The sequence below is a fragment of the Salvelinus sp. IW2-2015 genome, unplaced genomic scaffold (assembly GCF_002910315.2).
Source record: "Salvelinus sp. IW2-2015 unplaced genomic scaffold, ASM291031v2 Un_scaffold4745, whole genome shotgun sequence".
Classification (NCBI taxonomy): domain Eukaryota; kingdom Metazoa; phylum Chordata; class Actinopteri; order Salmoniformes; family Salmonidae; genus Salvelinus; species Salvelinus sp. IW2-2015.
This window is the reverse complement of record NW_019946014.1, coordinates 3,674-9,357: the sequence shown is the minus strand read 5'-3', so window position 1 is coordinate 9,357 and position 5,684 is coordinate 3,674. Positions and strand designations below refer to the sequence as shown.

Here is a 5,684-nt window from a genome sequence, read left to right as displayed (position 1 = left end):
CTACTTCCCTCTCCTTTACTGGCCTGAAATAGCTACACTAGCCTAGCTACTTCCCTCTCCTTACTGGCCTTGATAATAGCTACACTATCTAGCACTCCCTCTCCTTACTGCCCTGATATTAGCTACACTAGCTAGCTACTTCCCTCTCCTTACTGGCCTGATATTAGCCTACACTAGCTAGCTACTTCCCTCTCCTTACTGCCTGATATTAGCTACACTAGCTAGCTACTTCCCTCTCCTTACTGGCCTGATATTAGCTACACTAGCTAGCTACTTCCCTCGCCTTACTGGCCTGATATTCGTACACTAGCTAGCTACTTCTCTCCTTACTGGCCTGATATTAGCTACACTAGCTAGCTACTCCTCTCCTTACTGGCCTGATATACTACACTAGCTAGCTACTTCCCTCTCCTTACTGGCCTGATAATACTACACTAGCTAGCTACTTCCCTCTCCTTACTGGCCTGATATTAGCTAACTACTAGCTACTTCCTCCTTACTGGCCTGATATTTAAGCTACACTGCTAGCTAACTTCCCTCTCCTTACTGGCCTGATAGTAGTTACACTAGCTAGCTACTCTCCCTCCCTTACTGGCCTGATATTAGCTACACTAGCTAAGCTACTTCCCTCCTTACTGCCTGATATTAGCTACAACTAGGCTAGCTACTTCCCTCCTGTTACTGGCCTTGAAATTAGCTACACTAGCATAGCTACTTCCTCTCCTTACTGGCACTGATATAGCTACCACTAGCTAGCTACTTTTCCCTCTCCTTTACTGGCGCTGATATTTAGCTACACTATAGTAGCTACTTCCTCCTCTGCTGGCCTGATATTGCCACTAGCTACTCTTTAGCATATTGTACACTAGCTAGCTACTCCCTCTCTTACTGGCCTGATATTAGCTTACACTAGGCTCAGCTACTTCCCCTTCCTTACTGGCCTGATAATAGCTACACTAGCTAGCGACTCCCTCTCCTTACTGGCTCTGATAATAGCTACCCACTAGCTAGCTAACGTCCGTCTCCTTAGCTTGCCTGAATATAGCCATACACTAGCTAGCTACTTCCCCTCCTTACTGGCCTGAGAATAGCCTACACTAGCTAGGCTACCCCCTCTCCTTACGGCCTGATATTAGCTTACACTAGCAGTCTCTCTATCGTAGCTCCTAAGCTACTTCTCTCCTTACTGGGCCTGATATAGCTACACTAGCTAAGCTTACTTCCCCTCCTTACTCTGACTAATATTAGCTTAACACTAGCTAGCTACTCCCCTCTCCTTATGGCCTGATGCACCTAAGCTTACCCCCCACTATATACTACACGTAGCTAGCTACTTCCCTCCTCCTTACTAGGCCTGATTAATAGCTACATAGCTAGCTACTTCCCTGCTCCTACTCCTGATAATAGCTACACTAGGCTAGCTACTTCCCTCTCCTTACTGCCTGATAATAGCTACCACTAGCTAGCTTACTCCCCTCTCCTTGACTGGCCCTGGATATTAGCTACACTTAAAGCTAGCTACTCCCGCTCTCCTTACTGGCCTGATATTAGCTACACTACTAGCTACTCCCCTCTCCTTACTGGCCTGATATTAGCTACACTAGCTAGCTACTTCCCTCTCCTTACTGGCCTGATATTAGCTACACCACCTAGCTACTTCCCTCAACAACTCTAATTGAATATTTAAAAAAGGATTACAATAATGAGATGTATCCACCAATCCAAAGAAAGGGTAGGTTTAAGCTGGACAGCCCGCCGTACCGCTTTGTGGACAACAACTCCCATTCCATTGTTAGGGCAGAGAGACATACATCTTGTCTGTATATCCATCATCTTTGGTATAGCCTCTCCCAAGTTACTGAGTGACTTCACTTCCTGTTTACGTAATTTCCGAGTTACACCACGTCCTCTTCCTGCTGTCAGATGATTTTTACTGGTCTGATTTAGTCGTGTGTATGTTAAATTATTGCTTGACAAGCCTAGTGAATGCATTATACACCATGTTGTACGTTCACTATCCTGATCTCTTTTTAAGCATTATTTGTATCCCCCCTCTTCCTCACCTCCTCTTCTTTCTCCTGGCTCTCTTCTTCTCCTTCTTCCTTACCTCCTCGTTCTCTCCAGACTGGTAAAGTAGACCCCCAACACCCCAGGGTGTGTGGTCACAGTGCCAGGGTGTTGGATGTCAAGTGGAATCCCTTTGATGACCACTGCATCGCCTCCTGCTCTGAGGACTGCACCGTCAGTACTACAGATATGCACGCATAGTATCAATTATACACCACAGATATACATGCACAGTAGTCGTATACACACTATACACTGAATAACAGACCGACAAGTAGTCATTAGTACACACTAGTACACAGTAAGGTATATACAACACACATTAGTCAAGACGTTAGTACACGACTAATAGCACAGAAGAATTATACAGAGTGCAAGCCATCTAGAAGTGTGCGTTGGAGAAAGGAAGTACACACTAGGAATTTACACAGATATACAGTGTGGAGGCATAAAATAGTCGATAGTGTAGTACCAGCACGGTGATAGCATAACTAATATAACATTAGAATGCTTTTAAAAAATATACGAGCCCACGATTAGCATAGTACGGATTAGTACATCTACGATAACAACACGATATACATTGACAACAGTAGTCATTTATGGTACATCACGAATGTCATGCCACACATGAGGATCTTATAGCGAGTGCTACAGTAGCGATAGCAATGTAATTAGTACACACTTAACATACATCCCATTACGCACAGACGAAATCAGTACCATACATTGCAATAAAGTAAATCGTTAGTTACACATCATTATGACACAAACAGGAAAGGGACGTGATAGTATAACACTTTGCCCCGCAGTAGTAGTAAGTCGACTTGAGTAGCATTACCAACATACAGTTACCAAAAACAGAGAAATATACAGTTGCACTCCAATTAGATAGTCCTTTTGAGGTAGACACGACTAGGTCACATAGATTATATAAACCACTAAGCCCAAACAAAGTTGAGTCAGTAGTACACACTATACAAATACAACAGGCATAGTTATGTCTCATTTACATCGCTACCAGTACCTAAGGCTTTGAGATACACACTAAATGCAACAGAGTATGTACATGCCAACAAAGCTAGTCGGATAACGTACGTACGGCTAGTCACATGCTATACATCAGAAAAACCTTACCCTTCTTTGATAGCATGCATTAAGTTAGTGTCTATATACCCACAACTCTTCAATACATACAGATATACATGTCGATTAAATACTCTTCTTTTTTGAAGATATAAGCCAACTACTATATTGACAAGCATGAGATTATAAGTAGCCATGCATTAGTGAGTCGTGTAGACACATTCGTTTATACACGACGATAATATAATCTAGCAACAGGTAGGCTCAGTTAGGTTAACAGGAGCACGAGGAATAGCTTAATTAAGCCAGACAAGATTTTATTAAGCGATTGAACTAATTTCAAAGGCCAGTTGAAGGAGAGAGGTCAGATAGATCGATAGGTATACACGACTGATAACATACAGGTTCAGTACCACATGACATAGAAGGGAAGGGAGTATTACGAGCATTAACAGTACCACCCACTATTACACAGCATAGGTAGAATATCATATGCCATGCACAGTAAGTCGTTGTTAAGGGGAGATAAGGACCATAGATCGCAACTTGCAGCAGTTTACGGGCGCCACAAATACGTCCAAAGTTTAGTGCTATCAAGCTCTAAAGGCCGCAGCCCTATAGACACGCCGGTTACACCGATGTGACAACAGCCAGCCACAGGCAGCGCGAAAGTGCAAAAGCAGGGTAAAGAGAACAGAGCACACAGAACAAGCCCTGACAAGGCAAACAGTAGGAAAAAGACAATAAGCCAAAACACACCTGAAAGAGTAAACACATCAAGGATAGCTCTACACAAAGAAAACACACTACCAGGAAATGAGCAAACAGAGCAAAAGCAAGGACGGGAACGTAACATACAAAGGCAATGCACGAAGGTTACAGTATAGAGTCATATAAGTACACAACATCAATAACGACAAAGTATATACAACCACAGTTTAGATGTTAGAAACACATATACACCAGAAATACAATGCCTCACAGCATTCCGTTATACACACTATACAGCTGATGATGACAGCACGGAGCCATCAGGGAGCAGAGGAGTCAATTGAGCGTACACAGAGTCCGAGAGAATACGACAGAATATATAGAAACAGAAGCCACAAGTAGTCGTTAGATACACAACTATACCAACATATATACAAACCCACAAGTAGGTCGTATAAGTACACACTGATATACAAAATATACATGCATAGTAGTCTAGAAGCTGACGTACGCGGTGGTGTAGCAGAGATAAACAAGCACTATACACAGAATATACATTGGAGGAAACCAATGATGTATTCGAGAGGAATGTTAGTACCACACATATACACAGATATACATGGCATAGTAAGTCAGGTTAGTACACACTTACCACAGACAATTAATGAGAAGCGAACATGCAGTAGTCGCGACTATTAGTGTTACTACACAGACTTATACACAGAAGGAAAGGAGAGGAGAGCAGGTATGACATGCACAGTAGTCAGTTAGTACCAGCACTAGTACACAGATAGACTATATACATGCCAGGCCCCATAGTACATAGTAATGACAAAGAAAAATTAGTACACCACTATTACACAGATATACATGCACAGTAGCGATTAGTACAGCAAGCTTATACACAACGAAAGGGTATTACGGAATTGCACAGTAGTTCATGTAGTACACACTTATACCAGAAGAGTACTAATTAGCAACGAAATATTTTAGTACACACTTGAACCCTGATATACGAGCCACAGTAGTCCGTTAGTACGATACATTACTGAATACACCACATGTGATTAGCACCATAGCACTGATAACAATACGCACACATTAGTTGTTAGTACACACTATACACTGATATACAGCCACACAGTAGCGCGTTAGTACCACACTTAACACTGATATCAGCCACAGTAGTAGTCGTTAGTACACACTATACACATATATACAAACCGACGACTAGCTAAGATAGTGTTAGTTAGACTGTACAACACTTATAACTGGTTCAGACTCGCTAATATCCACCAGTGGATGATGAACTCTGATTGTATTTCAAAACATTCTTTGAAAACATTTCTTTAATTCCCATTGAGGGCTAATTGGAAATCTGGAGGAGTAGCATGCGTAGGGTAGAATATCAGGCCAGTAATAGTGTGGAGAATAGCTAGCTTATATAGCTTAAGTACTGCAGTGCTGCGTGTGTAGTTGATAGTGTGTGTGTGAGGAATAGCTAGCTAGGACTATATCAGCAGAAGAGAGGAAGTAGACTAGCTAGTGTTAGCATTATCAGACCAGTAAGAGAGGTGGAAGTAGCTAGCGTGTACGGTGGTTTGTTGTAGTGCTGATGTTAGTTCGATGTGCGCGTGTATGTAAGGACGAGGAATAGCTAGCTAGGTACTAATATCAGCCCTGAGTTAAAAGAGAGAGAAGCTAGCTAGTGTAGCTTAATATGCGTGTGGTCGAGTAAGGAGAGGGATGTAGTGTGATGTGCTGAGCTTAGCTAGTGTGTGTGTGACAGGGAGCTTATTTATCAGGCCAGAAGGTTGATA

At 42.4% G+C, this 5,684-nt stretch overlaps 1 long non-coding RNA gene across 1 annotated transcript in view; it reads left to right on the top strand.

Annotated features, from left to right (window-relative positions):
- The window catches only part of LOC112077602 (uncharacterized), a 15,622-nt gene extending 13,395 nt beyond the window's left edge, over positions 1-2,227 (top strand). The window contains exon 3 of the long non-coding RNA XR_002895440.2: positions 2,125-2,227. This is a non-coding gene — a long non-coding RNA (uncharacterized lncRNA). The remainder of the gene's footprint in view (positions 1-2,124) is intronic.
- Positions 2,228-5,684: the final 3,457 nt, after the last annotated feature.